The sequence below is a fragment of the Schistocerca piceifrons genome, chromosome 6 (genome assembly GCF_021461385.2).
Source record: "Schistocerca piceifrons isolate TAMUIC-IGC-003096 chromosome 6, iqSchPice1.1, whole genome shotgun sequence".
Taxonomy (NCBI): Eukaryota; Metazoa; Arthropoda; class Insecta; order Orthoptera; family Acrididae; genus Schistocerca; species Schistocerca piceifrons.
Window position 1 is genome coordinate 126247371 of NC_060143.1, and position 21008 is coordinate 126268378.

Sequence of the window (21008 nt, forward strand, 5' to 3'; positions counted from 1 at the left end):
AAATACCTTTGAAACTCGTTAGTGAGCAACTCTCTCACTGACAGTGGTAATTTGTTATAAAGCTTTGCAGCAATATATTTAAAGCTGTTGTGGTATTTGCTCTTTCCAAATTTAGGCTATTAAATATTATGAAAATGATAGATTGTTGCTCACCATATAGAGGACTTGTTGGGTTGCAGACAGCCACAACAAAACGACTGCTGTGCATTTTGCTTTTGGCCAAAAGGGATTCTTCTGAAGTAGAGCACACACATGCATTCACACAAACAGAACTCACACACACATGACCACTGTCTCTGGTTGCTGCGGCCATACTAAAATGAATAGCAGTCTTTTCATTTTTCTGCAACTCAACACCTTCTCTATATAGTGAGTAGCAATCTATCTTTTTCATAATATTGTTGTTATTCGATCCTGGACTTTCCATTGTTTGATATTTAGGCTATTTTTATATTTCTTGTTGTAGACAGTGCTTCTGCATGGTAAGCTCGGATCAGATTTTTTTTTTATTTAAAGAGGGAAAGCTCTTAACTTAGAGTGATTAATCTGTTCATATCCTTGAAAAGTGTCTAACATGGTTCCAATGCCCATGGTTGACTTGAGTTATTGTTTTGCCACGTGAACGCACTCTGTGCATCAGGCGAGGTGCCCACAGAATAACTCCAATCACCAAATTTGAATGGAAGAATGCGTAATAGGAGGACAATCGTTATCATCTACTGATGAACACACTCGGTGCGTGATTTTGGATGCCCTCAGAATAATAAGAATGCATAGTAGGAGGACAATGGTTGTTATTTACTAAATAAGTGTATTAATTTACACAATGGGATTATCAGTCTGAACAGTGTGATACACAGCTCCACATTCCATACCAACTTGGGATCCATGTGATTTTCCAGCAGTTTTACTGAGTCACCCTCACTAACTTTTTCAGCCAATGTTTGGAATAAAAGTTAACAATTTCAGTTTTACTATTATTTATCATAAATCTGTTGGGATGAGCCAGTTTGCAAACATTTTGACTATAACATTTGTTACCTTATTTACCTTACCTGAACATTAATTACTAGTCACAAGAGTAGTTTTGCCAGCGTATATTAGAGACTTTTATGGCACAAGAGAAAGTAAATCATTCATATATATATCAAGAACAGGATTGGTTCAAGGACAGAACTGTGTTGAACCCCTCTGGGAACTTCTAGGGCACTTGGTTTGTTCATAATGGCAATTTCACTCCTTCTGGATGTGGCATTGTCGTGCAACAGGATGAGTCCATCCGACAGCATTTCTGGGCATTTTGACTTTATGCCCCTGACAGTTTCAGCAAAGTGTCTTCATAGCACTGATGTACAGGGTGTGGTGAAAAATGGACTGATTTGGATACAACAAAACAGGTCCAGGATTATACTGTGAAACATTTTCAGTCACAACAATGAAATCCCTTAAGTATTGCTATTTCATGCATCATTCATGTTTTGAAAATGATCTCATGTAGGTGACCACCATTGTTATGTTGACACTCAGACAGTCTGTGATGTAAATTGTTCGAGGCACATTTGAGCATCTGTATAGGAATGTTCCTGATTTGTGCACAAATGGTATCTTTCAGTCCCGCAGTTGTGTGCATACATCTAGCATACACTCTGTGTTTCAGGAACCCCAAAAGAAATTAATCACAGACCATTTAGTCAGGGAGTCTGGGAGGCCACAAAAGTCCACATTCCTTGAAATTATGTGGTTACCAAGCACTCTGCACACTGCTGCCATTGAAATTTGAACACAGTGTTATGTAGCATCATCTTGCGGAGACCAATACTTGTTTGCAGGAAACTGTTCAAGTTCAAGAGCAAGAAATGTGTCAACCATGGCAGCATACCACTGAGATGTGATTGTGGTTGCCCATCATGTTCATCCTCAAAAAAGAAAGCCTGATTTTGCAAACTGAAGAGACTGTGCTCCACACGGTGACTTTCTGGCTGTGTAAGGAGCGTTGATGGAGTTCATGAGGATTACCTCTGCACCATTAATGAGGGTTTTGTTTGTTGCCATAATCATTGGAATGAAATGAAAATGTGCTTCGTCACTCATCCATAGCTAATTTAAGAAGCCTCCATTGTCCCTAATTTTAATCAACAGCTCAACTGATGGAGTCATTCACTTTTCATAATCCCTCTCACTGAATTGTTGTGCAGCCCGTTGTATCCTGTACAGTTGCACACTATGACTGGACTTAACCATTATTGCCACACTTTGCCTCACAAAATGCTTTGGTCTGTTGGTTAGAACGTTTCACACCTCCTCTATTGGTTCCTGTGAGTGACAACTTTAATTAGCCTTACTGGTGATTTCACCTTAAGTATATTTCCTGTTCCCAAAGATTTTCACTGTATATGCCAATGGTACAGAATCATCCCATCATAGCTTGGAGTGAAGACAGTATTCCCTTCTAGAGGCAGCTGTCATGATCATCATTTTTGTAAAAGGCCTGCACAGCCTTGGCAACTTCAGGCCCACTCCAGCACTTCATTTCAGCAAATGATAAACCTACCTGAAACATATGACAAATATTCAGTGCTGCCAATAATACCATTTCACTCTTAGAGATGAATTGAAATAGCCTGTGCTTCTGCCACATCCTTTACAAGATGGTGCAAGGCAAGGAGACATGCTTGCATGTGTCTCCCTTGTAATGCTGCCTTGGAGGGGATCATGAGGGGTACGTACCAGCTGAACAGTGGAATAATCTTTTATAAATCAGTGCAAATACTCACCTGTTTCGATGACATATATACAGTTTCAAGAACATGGCACCCTCAATAATGTTGGGTAATTATGGTTTTGAGAGAGATTAGTAGTTTAAAATATCTGGCATCAACAGTGACCCATTCAAATGAGACCTCTTATCAAATTAAACAAAGACTAATAGTCAGTGATTTATAAAACACTAATAATGGCAGTTCTTACATATACTTTGGAAACTTGGTCATTAACATCGAAATATATTGGAATGCTAGATGCCTTTGAGAGAAGGATACTTCAAAGATTCACTGGTCCAACCTGTGATAGAGGAAGATGGAGGAGCAGGTACAGTCATGAGCTGCACGCTGTTTATAAAGATACACCTATTAGAAGAATAGTGAAGTCAACAAGATTGAGATGCACCAGGTATATTGAACATGGCGACAGATTCAAGTGTTCGTAATATTCCTGTGCGCGAAAATTACAGCTCCGTAGTGAAAAACAGTCATTATGTGAATGATAATGGTGTTACAACAAAATTAAATGAACGTATTATCAGCCTACAGAAAATTGTCGAAGTGCTTCGTAAAGAAATTTCATGGCTCAAGAAAGAAAATTATGATCTCCGATCAAAACAAGGTACGTGCTACACGCGGGACTCGGTGCAAAACATTTCGCCTGCTTCCAAAAACTGGAACAAAGCTACGTTTAAAAACAACCAAGCTACGTTTAAAAACAACAAACAAGAAGTGTTAAATCGTGTGAACAATGACCGCAACGTTAATTTCGTGCATGAAAACTCGTTTGAAGTACTCGCAATTGTAGACAGCGAGGGTATAACGAGCCGTTACGAGTCGCTTGGGAAGAAAAGCATTCAAGATAGTAGGCCTAAAACCACTAGTGAACAGTCTAAACACATCAAAAAATCTCGAAACAGCGATAAAGTGTCGTATGAACTTCATGAGACAATACTGGTACAAAATGACCTTGAAGTACGTCACAAAATACCGATACAAACAGACACTCAAACGAAAAACATTGTAACAGATAACTCGCACAATAAAATACTCATGCTTTCAGATAGTCATGGCCGTGGACTCGCAAAGAAGATTAAAGAGAAAACTAATAAAAGTTTGTGTAGCATAGTAAAACCTGGAGCCCCACTAGCGGAAATAATAAAAACGACTGAATCTAGAGAGGTTAAAAATCTACACGATAAAGACTGTGTAATACTCATCGGAGGTTCAAACGATATATATAAAAATGAAACTGCAAATGCTACACGTTATCTTAAACAGTGTCTGACGAACCTCACGCATACAAATGTGATAATCGTGAATACACCACATCGGCACGATCTGGATAACCAATCATGTGTAAACACAGAAATACAAAAAGCCAACTATCAGTTTGCCAAAATCTGTAGACGTTTTAAAAATGTTAAATGTGTTAATATAAATAATATAGGTCGTAGATTCCATACACAACATGGACTACACTTAAACAGTATTGGGAAAGAATATCTGGCGAACATGATAATGAAGGAATTAAAACTACTTCAAAACACCTTAAACACAAAAACAACTGTTATACCACTATCAGTAATAGAACATTCCACAGTACAAGAAAAATCAACAAAGGCAGTCATCTCGTCAGCAGCAGAACTGACATCAGCAGAACCTTCACCACCACCACCAACAATAAGAACAGGAGACACAGCAACAGTGGGACAGACAACAGCAAAGCCAACAACAGCAGTAGCACCAGAAACGACAGTACCAATGGAGAAGCCACCAGCTAAACCACACCCCATCAGAAGGAGCCAGAGGACAAGAAAGTACATCACTCCAAAGGAGAATTTTTTATGGTTCAGCACCAAGAGGAGAAAAAAACTGGGACAAACTGGCGCAAAGCATCAGTCACTGTCAACAAAATGCAAACAAAAGATACAGGCAAGGTAAGCTGTGCTCGTTTCTCAGTCTTTCATCAAAATATACAATCTATCAGAAACAAAGTGCAACAATTAGAAGTGGAATTACAAACTTTAAACAGTTCAGTCACTTGCATTACTGAACATTGGTGTAGAGGAACTGAAATAACATTAATAAATTTGAACTCATATATACTAGCATGTCATTATAGTAGAACCACCATTAGAGGTGGTGGATCATGTATATATGTTAAGCAAGGAATTGCCTATAAAATTAGAAATGATATTAATTCTGTAAGTGAGGAAAAACACATAGAAATATCAGCCATAGAGATAAGCAAGACAGATGAGGCACAAAGGTTAACTATAATATGTATTTACCGTTCACCCAGTGGTGATATAGATACTTTCACTGCAAAACTAATCCAGATTCTAGACATGGCTTCGAATCTTAAAGGGAAGGTTCTCATTTGTGGAGACTTAAATATAAACACACAAAACCCAGATAGATTCTGTAACTCATTCTTGAATATATTGCGCTGTTATAAGTTATCACCATTAGTTAACAGAGCCACGAGGATAGCCAAAAACTCATCATCAACAATTGATCACATCATCACAGACATAGATAAAGAAAGTTGTGAAATTATTGTAGATAACCTTGGCCTTTCTGATCACTCCTGTCAAATCCTAAAATTAAACATAAATATAGACAATACAACTAAAACATACACATACAGAAGGGTTTTCTCCAAACCAAACAGATCAGAATTCGCCAAGCAAATAAACAGTATAACTTGGGAAGAAGTGTATGCTGAAACTAGTGTAAATAAGAAATTTTCTAAATTCATGTCACTATTTAAACTCAGATTTGATGAAGCATTCCCAAAGGTGCAAACTGCAGTACACTCACACAAAAGAAATACCTGGGTGACCAAAGGAATAAGGAAATCCTCTGCAACACTCAAACAACTGAACAGGTTAAAAAACTACCATAGTGATCCTGGTTTCCTAAACTACTACCACACATACAAAAGAATATACAGAAGAGTATTACGAGATGCAAAAAAAGCCCACAATGACAGTATTATAGAAAAGGCAGAAAATAAAATTAAAGCAGCCTGGACTGTTACCAAACAGGAAACAAACAGTAATAAATTAAAAACAGTAAACATTCAAATTAAACATAATGGTGCTATTATACATAACCCGAATACACTAGTAAATACTGTAAATGAGTACTTCAGCAGTGTTGCTATCAAGCTACAGCAAAAGTTTGGCAAAAAACAGCCTGAACAAAAATTGAACTATATGGATAACTCAATGTTACTGTTACCGACTTCTACAGAAGAAGTAAGGATGGTTGTGAAGAATCTAAAGAATAAAACATCAGCAGGTTTAGATGAAGTGCCAGTGTGCTTACTGAAGGACTGCATTGACAGCATACAACATCCTTTGGCACACATCATAAATGAATCTTTCACTGCAGGCTGCTTCCCAGAATACTTAAAATGTGCAAAAGTCCTGCCTCTATTTAAGAAAGGCGATCCAGAAAATATAGAAAACTATAGGCCCATCTCATTACTCTCATCCTTTTCCAAGGTAATAGAAAATATAATGAAAAAGAGACTAATGGATTTCCTAAACAAGTACAACCTACTGTGTAAAGAACAGTTTGGTTTCAGGCCAGGAAGAAGCACAGGTACAGCAGTAGCTCACTTCACAAATTTTGTCTTAGAAGCACTTGACGAAGGTGAACATGTAACAGGCATATTCCTTGACCTTAGCAAAGCATTTGACACGGTAGACCACAAAATACTACTAAACAAAATGGAGGCACTAGGAATAAGGGGAACAGTAAATAATTGGTTTCAATCATACTTGGAAAATAGGGTACAGTGTGTAGAGATCTCACAAACGAAGTTCAGCAGATTGACAAAACACATTTCCAAACCAGAACATATTAACATAGGAGTCCCTCAGGGAAGTGTGTTAGGGCCAATACTCTTCCTAATATATATCAATGATTTTCCCCAGAGTGTCAAATACGGGGAAGCAATACTATTTGCAGATGATAGCAGTATCCTTATCAGTGACAAGTCACCAGACAAATTGAGAGACAAAGCTGAAGAAACTCTTGATCATGTATGCAAGTGGGTAGTAAGCAACAAATTAACCCTCAATATTAAAAAAACAAACAGTATTAATTTCCACATAAATAAAAAACATAATAACATAGGCCTAAGAGTTAAAGATGAACTTATAGATTGTGTCACAAACACAAAATTCCTAGGAATGCATGTTGACTCACAGCTTAACTGGACTGACCATATTGCAGCACTAGAAAAGAAAATTGCTACTGCTTGCTATGCACTCCGGATAATTATGTCAGTATGTAATAGTTCATGTGCTAAGACGACATACTTTGCATATGTGCATTCAATAATTAGTTATGGCATAACCTTCTGGGGTACAAATGTGCAGAACATACAAGCAATTTTCAAGCTCCAAAAGAGGGCAGTACGAATAATAACAAAAAGCAGCAAGAGAGCTCACTGTACTGATTTATTCAAAACCATGGGAATCTTGACAGTACCATGTGAATACATCTTTCAGACTGTGATATATATAAAGAAACACTTTGACCAGTACACACAAAACAGATCTATACACCAACACTGGACTAGATCCTGCCACCATTTGCATCTCATACGAAAAAACAAAGCAAAAACCCAAAATAGTTTATTATTTAATGGATTAAAAATGTATAATAGACTTCCAGAGGAGATCAAAGCTGAAACTGGAATACATGCCTTTAGGAAAGCTGCAAAAAATTATTTAGCAGATAAATGTTATTATACTGTCAAAGAATACTGTAAATGACATGTGTTCACCTCAATTCATGCAAGAGTACCTTTGTAACTTTATATTTATGTTTAATTAAGATTGGTATGTATTTGTTTTGTGTAATCTGCAAGAATACATTTGTAAATTTATATTTATTTGTAACTAAGATTGGTCTGTATTTGTTTTGTGTACAAACGATTAAGTTGCACCATAGAAATATGTGCTACCAGAAGTACTATTATGTATATACTCATTCCATGTATACAGTTGACGACATCCATACAACACAAGTTGTCTACGGATGAATAAATAAATAAATAAAAATAAATAAATGGCACTGATGGGTGATACAGAGGTTATTAAATGGAAATCCAGGGGGCAAAGAGGATGGGGCCCCTCCAAGAATCAGACAGATAGAGGGAATCATGGAAGACCTGGCAGAAAATGGGCTATAGGGAATGGAAAGATTGAGCTTTGGACTGTAATAACTGGCAGAGAGTTGTTGAAGAGGCCAGGGTTCACTATGAACTGTAGAAGGGGAAGGAAGAAGGGTGAAGGAAGAGGAGTGGAGAGGTCTCAGAAAGGGGGTCGATTTTGTGAAAGTCACCCAGAACCACAGGTCAGTGGTGACTTACTGTACGGGGTGAGAAGGAAAGACTGCAGTAAGTCTTTCCTTCTCATCTCATATGGTAAGTCTCCTCTGAGCTGTGGTTCTCGGTGACTTTCCCAAAATCTACCCCTTTTCTTAGACCTCCTCTTCATTCACCCTTCTTCCTTCCCCTCCAACCCTCCTGCCTAAAGAAGGAGCCACTGGCTCCAAAAGCTTGCCAAACACAACAGTATTTTATATGTGTGCTCTGCTGCCACTTGGTGAGTAGACATTTTTGTCCATCCAATTAAATAATTTTATCAATAATTGTATATAAAAACAAAGATGAGGTGACTTACCGAACGAAAGTGCTGGCAGGTCGATAGACACACAAACAAACACAAACATACACACAAAATTCAAGCTTTCGCAACAAACTGTTGCCTCATCAGGAAAGAGGGATGGAGGGGGGAAGCCGAAAGGAAGTGGGTTTTAAGGGAGAGGGTAAGGAGTCATTCCAATCCCGGGAGCGGAAAGACTTACCTTAGGGGGAAAAAAGGACAGGTATACACTCGCACACACGCACATATCCATCCACACATACAGACACAAGCAGACATATTTTCCCCCTAAGGTAAGTCTTTCCGCTCCCGGGATTGGAATGACTCCTTACCCTCTCCCTTAAAACCCACTTCCTTTCGTCTTCCCCCCTCCTTCCCTCTTTCCTGATGAGGCAACAGTTTGTTGCGAAAGCTTGAATTTTGTGTGTATGTTTGTGTTTGTTTGTGTGTCTATCGACCTGCCAGCGCTTTCGTTCGGTAAGTCACCTCATCTTTGTTTTTATATATAATTTTTCCCACGTGGAATGTTTCCTTCTATTATATTGATATCATTAATTTGAATCCAACAATTACGTTTGTTATTGTCACTGTTGCATTTCGAAATCTTTTCTGTCGTCTTATTTTCCTCTTTCTGTTTTTGGCAGTAGTTTCACTTTGTATTCACCTTCTCCTTTTTACCGTAATCTGCTATACTATTTTATCCCGCCTATATATATACTAAATAATACGTAACCCACTTCCAAATCATAACCAAAAAAAATTTTTTTTTTTGCCGCTTTCAGCACTACCGCCGCTATAATATCCACCGTTTCTAGTTCACAAACAGCTCCTTTCACCTTTTAAACAACCATTTCGGCCAGTTCTAATAACTTTCGCTTTATTTCCATTTCCGTTTTTCCCACATCACTTATAATATTTAGCCGCTTCTCACAGGTTTTAACGTCATTATTTCTTCGTCAGACAATTGTTAGCCTCATTTTCATAATCTGCCACCACAATACCACTCTTTTTAATATACTACACGCAGTTTTTTCGAAATTTTCCCGAATTTCTCCGTCCTTTAACATGTTTTGGCGGCAACACAACTACCTAACCTTTATGCACAACGTTGTCTACCAACCTTTTAGGTCTTTAAATATGTCTGCTTGTGTCTGTATGTGTGGATGGATATGTGCATGTGTGCGAGTGTATACCTGTCCTTTTTTCCCCCTAAGGTAAGTCTTTCCGCTCCCGGGATTGGAATGACTCCTTACCCTCTCCCTTAAAACCCTCTTCCTTTCGTCTTCCCCCCTCCTTCCCTCGTTCCTGATGAGGCAACAGTTTGTTGCGAAAGCTTGAATTTTGTGTGTATGTTTGTGTTTGTTTGTGTGTCTATCGACCTGCCAGCGCTTTCGTTCGATAAGTCACCTCATCTTTGTTTTTATATATAATTTTTCCCACGTGGAATGTTTCCTTCTATTATATTTATCAATAATTGATTGTTTTCGTTGTTGTTTAAAATGAGTATGTTATTTGATTTTGCATATGTGTTGATAGAAATCTTTGTTAAATTGTCCTGCAGTCTACAAAAATAGCATGCAAGTGAAATATATGGAAATGAAGTTCACCATAATGTATGGAATTTTCTGTGGAACGTTCTTTGAGAATCTCGGACATTAAACTCAGTAATAATGATTTTTTTTACAGTGGAGAAACCCCCAACAATACTTTTTCGTCATCAGTTAGGCCCTATAGCACAGAGCAATGACGGACGGCTAATAGTATACCCTGGCACAATATTGCACATGGAATGTCTCTGGATACGTCGATTTGGAACTCCTAAGTGGGTTATCAGTCACAATTATAGGTAAGTAAATACTGACAAGCATAGCTGCTTAACTGAAAGGCAAATGCAAGTATTGTTTATCTGAAATGTTGCTTCTTGTTTCTTCTTTGTTAAGAGTATGTTTGACTTATCAGTTAGTTTCAGGTCATCATCAGTAGATTAAGAAGTATGGTTTGCCTTAACATAGCATTGTCTGCATCGGTGAGAGGATTTGTATGCTACCATTGTGCAGAGGGGCATGGCTGGCAGTAGTGTAGCTACTCTTAGGGCCACCCAAGCTGGTTTGGCCTATGTGGAAGAGTGAGATGAAGTGTGGCTCACAGTGCCCGTTCTTCCTTTATTGTATCCTAACTCTTCCCATTGTCTGAGAGTTATGGACTTTGTCAGTACTGGTATACAAACTGTACTGGGGAAGGCACCTCTGAACCAAGTTTTGGAATTGGCTTTTCTGTTAGAGATGAGTGTGGTGCAACCAGAAATGAACAACTAACACCAGCATCCAAGCTGACTCCACATGTCAGTTGTCGTCACTCCTGTGGAACTGGCCAGCAAGGGTGAGAAGGTGGCACAAGTAAAGGCCAAGCTTGCTGGCATGGGAAATGCATCCCAGGTGCAGTAACATCCACAAAAAGGACAGATCACCCACTTGCTGCCATGTGGAATTAACACAGGTGGCAGCACTTCACCGATTATGAGTTTGCACAAATGGACTTTAGTGTGGGCGCCAGAGGTTCCTACAGAGGGCCCATCAGAGGTCCACTGGACAGTCATCACCTGCTTCAAGCTGGGCAACCCCATACCAGGTACATGAAATGTATTTGCTGTTGCAAATATGGACAACCATCAGCTGTATAATGGAATGACTACAATGAAAATTTGTGATGGACCAGGACTTGAACTTGGATTTCCGTCACGCTGCAAGCAGTCTCCTTACCATTTGGCTACCGAAACTTCTATATGTCGTCAACCATATGTTAGAACCTGTACTCATACATCCATTATGTATATTCCCTTGCAGAGGAGACATTTTACGTGAAAGTCATTTGCTCAGGGTCGGCTGATAAATGAGGTATTGCAGTGCCTGCGTTATTCCAAATTATGATGCAGTGCTCATTCAGACATGCCTGTGATTACGATGCAATGTTCCTTCATTTCCATATATTTGCATGCTTGCAAGCATGTATGAAGGACTGTTGCATCCTAGTTCAGAGCAACGCAGGCACTGCAATGTCATATTTATCTGCTGACACCATGTAAACAATTTTAAAGTAAAATGTCTCCTCTGTATGGAAATATACATAATGAATGTATGAGCACAGGTTGTAGGTATATGGTCGATGACATATGGAAGTTTGGATCTGACTGTGAGTCATGCTGTGGTAGCCAAATGGTAAGACGACCACTCGTGATAAGCGGGAAATCTGGGTACGAGTCCTGGTCCGGCACAAATTTTCAATGTAGTCATTTGACTATACAGTTGGTGGTTGTCCATATTTGCAGCAGTGAATACTCTTCATGTATTTTATAATGGCTGTTGTCAGCATGCATGTCCAAAGGAACATTGCTTCATAATTTGGAATAACACAAGCACTGCAGTATCGTATTATATTGAGACCCAGGTCAGGGATTGGGATTAATTCAACGAAAGCGCATGGAAGAGTGGCCCAATGTGATGTATCATTTTACCATTCCCAAACATTTATTTCTTATTAATAACAATTCTATCATTAGCCAACTAACAGTTATCAAGGTTCTTGCCAAATTCATATAGCTAATTAAGGTTTTTAAATTAATGTCAGGAGGCTTAAGGACATTTGCATTGCACATAAAACTACAAATTGTACTTGAAGAACATGTCAACTGTGCAATACAATGGTGGCCTGGTTACAAGGAGTTAAATGATTAAATAAACTTGTGGGAGCACTCTGTCCCTGTGACTAGTATCACAACTGCGGGCTAATCCCAGAAGGACTTAAATATAAGCTCAACAAATGTTAAATAAAATATATAAAATTTTGTTCTTTGGAGCCTGCAGTGCAAAATATGTCTTATAATGACATGATTGTTATGAATATCAGCCAGCTATGCTGCTCTTTAAATGGTTTTATTTTATAAATCATTCACAATGAGCTCATTTCGGCATTAGAGTGCATTCACATCTCAACTGCAACAATAAGCCCCAGGCGTATTTCAAGGCAAGAAATTAGACAAAAGTACATATAATTTTGGTATCCAAAGTAAATTAGCCCTCTCACCACTAGGAGGTACATAATCACATCAAATTTTCCTTTTATTAACAATACTAGGGAGTGTAAAGCAAATGATGACGTATAGACAAGATACAGCCAAGCTGGACAAACTGTACCCATGTGTAAAAATCAAAGCAAACAGTAATGGTTCACTGATTAGCCACAAGATTGTGCACATAAATCAAGTTAAGTACTAAATAAACTACGGGTCCCCTAAAACACTATTAAAATGATAATGGCACTGAAAACCCTATCTTTTTACAGAAATCAAGAAACTCAGTGCTCAAGTTTGCCCAAAGGGTTTTATCACATGTCTACAAGGGCCTTACAATAATAGAAACAACGAGTAAGTTACTTTCCCAAAATCACTAAAGCCAAGTACTAACCTGGTGGCACCCTCATCATGGCACGATACTAAAAGAAAGAAAATAAACTACTTAACTTGAGGCTGGAACAGGAGATCTGTAGAAGCACGTGTGGCCTGTCCAAACTTAGTTCTTGTGTGATGACGGGAAAGCTTCTGAAGCAGAAGGAAAATACGTTGCTGCCCCGGACCAGCAGAAAAGTAGTGTGTCAAGTGCTGCCAACACAAGGCTGTCAACGTATACCAAACAACAAACAGCAAACAAGTTTGATAGAAATTACCATAGGTAGCTATACTTAAGTGGTCAAGTAAAGATTATTTTCAAGGTAACCGACTATTAAAGCTGCAGTATAGGAGTGGCTTGTTCATAAACATTGCAAGTTAATCTTTCTAGAAATAGCAAGAAATAATGTACAAAGTCATTTAAAAGAACAACCATATAATAATCAAACAAGATTAAATGAGTCAAGGTATAGCTTTAATAGGGCCTCTTAAGGACTAATAGACACCGTAATTTGGATACACACCGAATGGCAGATGGCCAGTTATAATGTACACCCATAAGCCAAAGGGCTCCTCAACAAGGAGTAAGAGAGTAGCATGCACACACACGTGACCTACGTGTGATTACCTTTAGGCTGAGTGCACACAACTTTAGTTACAGGCCAAATCCAATAACTCACCCCAGAGAAGGCCATAAGGTTGACAACAAACAGAAATTATCATCAATAGTATCAAATAGTCAATGATGACAAATAACACTTTCAAGTACCAGATTAACATTGCAAAATGTCACTTACAGAATCTCCAAATTCATAAGGAGTCACTGAAAGGCATAAAGGAATTGAATTCCTGACCAACTCACACCAGGGCAGAATTAACAACCTTTAAGTACACTACTTACAGAACAGTCTTCATAGATAATTTCAAATAAATATCAAGGAGGCCAGTAGCTCCAGGACTCCAGGTGGGCACAGGATAATAATGGTGTCCTGCTCATAGCTGCTGACAAGTTCTTCAATACATCTCAGTTTATTTAGTGCACCAAAATTGACTGATGCACTTCATAACAAGGTTGCACATGACAAGAGCCACTCTTTGCCAGCTAAACTCTCCAGTAACAACAGTCAACGCTGCAGGACAACATGGGCGTCATAGCCCACTGGTCAACGGTTTCAACTCTGTGCAATTGCTAAGATGCCGAGACCTACTCAGGTATACCCATCCAGGCCCTGAGGGAACACGTAACCAAGTAAAGATGATATGACGAGGGTCAGAATCGTTGGAACGCACGCACAAGTGGTGCCAGTAGGATCGTGCATGCGCCCTCAGAGAAGCCACCACAGCTCACATATGTGTACCAATCCAATTAGTTACTGGTCCATCCTGGTGCCAGTTGTTTCATTTGGGGGTACAGAGCACTAGAAGCAATTGCTAAACTGTCAACACCTGCAGAAATAAAAGAGAAGTATTATCCAAATCACTGTGGTTTGCAACATGGAACATCCACATAATGGCACAAGGTTTCCCAGACACATGTGGGAGCTCTCAATATCCACTCAAATTAGCTATAATATATGTGGGTTTAGCTGGGCTTAATGTTGCTGTAACAGTCTGGCAGGATATCAGGCTACCGTATGTGGGTTCAATTTGGGAGGATACTGGAAGCACGAACATGATCTCTGACTTCACATTTGTCAACTAGCAGCAGACCAATGCTGACCGTGACTTAAAGGATCAGTTTTACGAACATCTCTACAAAGTGTGGCAGGGAATGCATCTTGGTGAGCATCAGTGCATTCTAGGTGACTTCAGTACCTGTATTGAATGCAGTTCTGCTACTTGCTGAGACTGCCTTGACATATATGGAGTGGGCAAGATGAATAAGAAATCTTTATGGTGTCTTGAATTTTCTGCCGAGTACCAGTGTGGTACTAACATGTAATTTAAAGGCAAGATGAGGCACAGGGTTTCTTGGATGCACCCTCACTTTAATCACTGGCATCAACTAGGACTCATTTTAGGTAAGAGGAAAGATCTCCATAATTTTCTCCTCATGTGCCCCTTCCATAATACTGATTGTGATATTGTTCATATAGTAGTAGTGGCAAAAGTGTGCTTCATGCCTAGAAAAATTCAAAATTTAAAAATCTTTCTCAATCAAGGTTAGTCCTTGCAGAGCTAAGGACTCTACAACAGTAGAAATATTTGGTTATGGAGTCCAGCTTCCAAAAATTCTCAAAAATGCACGTTTTTTTGTGTTGATATACAATAAAATTTGTGGGTGATGTATTCTAGACAGAACTGCAAACCACAAATACTGATATGCTACAAGATAAAATATGTATCCAGACCACTGGTACCAGTAACTTAAGATAGTTTCTTATAGTTTCTTATGCATCTGAAAATTCTTAAAAATAACCTGTTTTTCATATAATTGTGAAATGAATTTAGAGAATAATTATTTTGAATGAAGATAGACTACTGTCCTCAAAAATTTTAAAAGAGTACGATTAAGTTTAAGCCTATAATTGATGATAAGTTGCCCCCACCCCCGGTAGCTGAGGGGTCAGCGTGACAGAATGTGTTTCCTAAGGGCCCGGGTTTGATTCCTGGCTGGGTTGGATATTTTCTCTACTCAGGGACTGGGTTTTGTGTTGTCCTAATCATCATCATTTCATCCCCATCAACGCGCAAGTTGCCGAAATGGCGTCAAATCAAAAGACTTGCACCCGGCGTACGGTCTACCCAACGGGAAGCCCTAGTCACACAACATTTACATTTATTTACAATACGAGTTTACTGCGGCACTTGGGAATCTTCGAAATTTCACAATATATCACAATACAAATGAGTGTTGATACAATCAATGAAAATTATGAAGAAGTGACACAATCAGTGAAATAAGCAAATCTAGAACTTTATGTCAGCACATGGTTTTTGTACACACATTATCACCTAAAGGAAAATTCTGAAATCTGGTTTCATACATAAATAAACGTGTTTATTGGATAGATTTTTCACTTAGCTGATTTGGTGCACACCTCTATACTGGCATGTCGAAGAAGATCACTGCAGCATGAGTTTATCTTGATGAAAATCACAAAAATGTGCAGCACCAACAAAGTACGTCTTTTGCCTGTTGCAGCTAACAATGCCATCTGTGAAACAATCATGCCATGTGCCACCTCTGCTACAATCATTGGACAGCTTTTTGTATTGGTATGACTATGAACCAACTGTCCAGCAGGACAAATGGCCACCACCAAACTGTAGCCACCCCATTGCATGACATGTAGCTTAACATAACATGTTTGATTCCAGTGGCTGCTTAGCAACCCAGGCCATCTGGATCCTCCCCTCCATCACCAGCTATCTTAAACTGCACAGATGGGGGTTATCCTTACAACACATTGTCTGCTCCAGAAATCATCCCTGCATTAACCTATGATAAACAGTTGCCCCTACACCCTCCACCCAACAGTTTCTATCCCCTGCTGTCCTCTCACAACCTCATAATTCACATCCCGTAACTCTTATTGTGGGCCACTCTCTGCCAACACACCCATCAGTCTGTTTCCCTTCTCTGCTCTTCTCCTTTTCTGCTCCTCATTCCCACACACTTTCCTCCACCATAACCTCTTGACACTGCATCTAGCAGTCTTGTCCTAGCACCGTATGGTTCCTGCACACTCCACATGTTCTGTGCTATCCTTTCCTCCTTCCTCTCCCCACTTTGGATTGCTGCTTCCTTTTGCTGCTACACATTTGCATTCTGTCTAAAGCAGCTGGGGATGGTGATCATGTGTGGGTGAGGTGAACTTGATTGTGTGAATGTCTTCATGTGTGTGTTTTACTCGCTGAAGAAGGTTTTGGTTTAATGCTCAGATGTATAACAGTATTTTCATTGTCTCTGTGTGCAGCTCAGTGTGTCATATTTATGGTGAGTAGCAATCTATCATTGTCACAATATTGTTAATATTCCAACTTGGACTCTCCATAGTTTAGATTCAAATTCATCCTACGTCTGGGTACCTAGTCTGTATGTTTGTACCTTCATTAACAGTCTACTGTGGGGCGCCGTGTAAAATGCTTTCTGTAAATCTTGGAGTATGGAATTTGTCTATTTCCCTTCATCCATAGTTCACAGGATATCATCTGAGAAAAGGGTAAACTGAGTTTTAAATGAGTGATGCTTTCTAAATTCTAAATCTATGCTGATTTTTGGACAGAAACTTTTCCATGTCAAGAAAATTTATTATGTTCTAACTGGGAATATGTTCAAGAATTCTGCAGCAAACTGATGTTAAGGATATTGGTCTATAATTTCACTGGTCTGTTATTTTACCCTTAATATATACGGGAATAACCTGTGCTTTTTTCCAGTCACTTGGGACTTTTCACTGTACAAGAGAGTCATGTTAAATGTAAGTTAAGTAAGGGGCCAGTGTCATAGACTAATCCCTGTAAAACCAAATTGAAATGTCATCTGGACTTGATGACCTATTTGTTTTCAACTCTTTCAGTTGCTTCTTGACAGCAGGGATGCGTATTACTATGTCCTTCATAAAGGAGTGTATGTAACTGTCAAATGTCAGTGTTTGTATGATCCTCCTTCTTGATGGATTTCTTAAAAACGTGAAATTTAAAACTTCTGTTTTCCTTTTGCTATCACCTGTTGCCACACCAGACTGGTCAAAGAATGACTGGATAGAAGCCTTTGACCCACTTTTGATTTTATGTAGGACCCGAGTTTTCTCAGGTTCTTGGAAAGATCTTTTTGCTAAGGTGTGACAGTGGTAGTTGTTTTATGCTCCACACATCGCTCTTTTTACAGACACAAAAATTTCCGCTAACTTTGGCCTATCATGATTTGTGCATTCTTTTTTGACCTGAGAGTGCAACAGTCTTTGCCGCTTCAGCATTTTCCAAATTTTATTATTAATTCACAGTAGGTCTTTCCCATCCTTAATTCACTTACTCAGTACATACTTCTCCAGAGTGCAATTTTTGGCCCGTAATTCCTCTATGCCCATCATAGTGGAAGTAAATGATGTCCGTTCATTGTCTGTCTGGAATGCCAACAAGTGCTTATCTGCTGTTTCCATCACAAATACTCTCCTAGCCTTCTTGATGGATGTATTAACTTAGTAACCTTTCATCGATATGTGATATCAGGGTTACTAATCCCTGTCTCTGTACTGACACCATCGATAATTCAGGCCTGTTTATAGCTACAAGGACTAAAATATTTCCATTGTGTGTGGGCTGTTGAAAGAGCTGCTGAAGACAGTTTTTGGGAAACATGTTCAAAAGTACTTCACAAGATTGCATGCCCATATCACCTGCAATGAATCCATATGGATCTCAGTCTATACTTGGTATGCTTAAGTCTCCTCCAGACACTATTACATGATCTGGGTATTTCCACACTGCTGAGTGTAGACTTTTTTTGAATGATTCTAAAACTGTCATGTTGTAATTAGGTGGCTGGTGAAAACATCCAGTAATTAACTTGAATTCACTTAGATCTGTTACACACATCCAGATAGCTTCACAGTCACACTCAAATTCAACTTCAATAGAGACAATATTTTTGTTGACTGCAGCGAACACTACTCCTCCTTACAGCATCTAATCTGTTTTCCTGATATACATTTCATGACTAAATATTTCAGAGCTTCCTACTTTGGGTTTCAGTCAGCTCCTGATTCTGAAAATGACCTGAGCATGAAAGCTTATGAAGGCAGACTTTATATATTGTGTAATATTAATACAGTAATGGAATTTTAGACAGTAATTTTCATATTCTTCTAATTGGGTTTATAAATTGCACGTATATAAATTTTGATCAGTTGTTTGGGAAATGTTGCTATGGTCTTTACTTCACTTACTGTCTTGAAGGGTCCTGGCTATAAATGAAGAGTTATTATGAAATTAATGTAATCTATTACATCTATGGTATTCAACCATGCAGTGGCCAATTATTAAGTTATAATTTTTTGGTGACATGCCGGTAAGTTTAAATCAGTTTGAACAATTCTGTTGTTGTTTACAGAAAGTATCCAGAAGGATGGACGACAGATCCAGGAAGAGACTCACAATTGGAATATCGCCTAAGTATTTATCATGCCAGCCGTGATGATTCTGGAGTTTTCACATGTGTAACTCCAACTCGTCACACTCACGCAGTTGAAATTGTTGTCAAAGGTCAGTAATATTTAGCTTAATTATCAGTTGCTCTATTATTGTTGTTGTGGACATTTTAGTAGTAAAATGTGCCTGATATTGGACGAGCTATGGCAATTACAAAATCACATTTCATCTTCAGAATTTCTGGATTGTTCAAGATAGTGTCTTAGCCACAGCACATTTGAGAAGTGTCATAGCCACAGCGTATTTGTGAGAAATATATGTGCCCCAAACACAAGAATATGATATTTCAGTACATCCCTTCTGGCTACATCATTGCTGTGCTTTCTGAGTCATTTTGCTCTGATTAAATATTTAGGGTGATCACATTCATTCCCTGTATTTTTTAATTGTTTTACACTAAAAATCTTATTGCTAACTCAAATGCTACTACAGTTCTGATGCTGAAATGTGATTTGGATTAAATATTTCAGCTTATTGTTTGAAAGATCATAATTTAATTTTCCAAAACACATTTCTGAATCAGTATTTTATTATCTCATTCTGTACATACATAAAACATATATAGGAGACTGAGCAGTACAAACATTGAAACTGTGACAAAATTATTATTAATAAAGTTTTACTTTCAGATAAGTTAATTCCATATTGTGGAAGGTTCTCCCTTTTAATTTAATATAAATTTTCATAACCATGTACGGTGGAGTCTACAAGTAAGTTTTAATCTGTGAGAGGGAAACATGAAATTTACTTTGTTTCTAGTAATGTCCGTATGTTGAAAACACTGTCCTATAAAATATATGTAAACACTAATTCTGAATTACTATGTATTGAAATTTTAAAACAATTATATCCCTCAATAATAGTTTGTGTGATTCTCTAGGCATAATATTACACTTTTTCTAATAATAGGTTTTTGCAATAATAATATTTTATTTACACTACATGCATTCCTGCAAAATATGATTCCCTGTATTATGTTTCACTCAAAGTAGTTGTGATAAACAATTTTCTTGGGTTTATGTCACTTACCTAGGATGGTATTGTCATTGCAAATGCAAGGCTGATCAACTTGTTCATTAAATAGTAAATTCATTCTGGGATATTTACAAAATATTTGTTTTATTTAGTACTAGGAAAAATAATATTTAAATGTGTGTTGTATTACTTCAAATAGGAAATTATTTGGCTCTATGAGGTGATATATCAATGGGCTAAGATCTAAAAAAATCTTCTGCTGGGATGAAAATCACAGACCCTTAAGGATGAGATGAGGGTGAGAAGATGGTGACATCTAAAAATAGTTGACTGAACTATATTAATGTCAGATCTACATTTTTCTGGGCTGCTGAGCTGACTGATGACAGCCCCTATAACATTTATTAATTGGAGGTAGGAATGGTTGTAATAAAGATTGACATAACTGTAATGTTAGGGTGCAGTTTTGATTACATTTGATAATGACTTTTACTATCTAGAAATTGATACTGGTGGACTCAGATACCCATAGCACTCTGAGTGATGGGAGAGTGAAGATGAGGGAAGAATGGGGGTGACATGCAAGCATAGTTATGGAATTCATGGAAAAATTCCCACCAGAATTTGTATACATGTGACTTCCTATCTGGGAATAAGTACTGTTGACATCAGACTGCCCTACTATGACTGTTTGAGGGATAGGGAAAGTGATGACATGTACTCATTACTCTGGAACATCTGAAGCAATTTCAACCACACTTGGTATGAATATGAAGTATCATCTGTTAAAAAAATTGGGTGGGGGGATTTAGAAACCCCTACCACTGTTAGGAAGGGAACTGAGGATATGAAAGAGGTGACATGTAAAAATTATAAATAACAACCAATATTAGTACAAAAAAAATATTTTTGCATTATTAGACTGATTGGTGACAGTCCCAAAGACATTGCACGCCAATGGGATTTGGTGAGTGTTAGAGTGGTGATGAG

The 21008-nt window shown here is 38.3% G+C and overlaps 1 pseudogene; it reads left to right on the top strand.

The window, feature by feature from the left end:
- Positions 1 to 21008, top strand: part of LOC124803181 — a 343599-nt pseudogene that overhangs the window by 288773 nt on the left and 33818 nt on the right.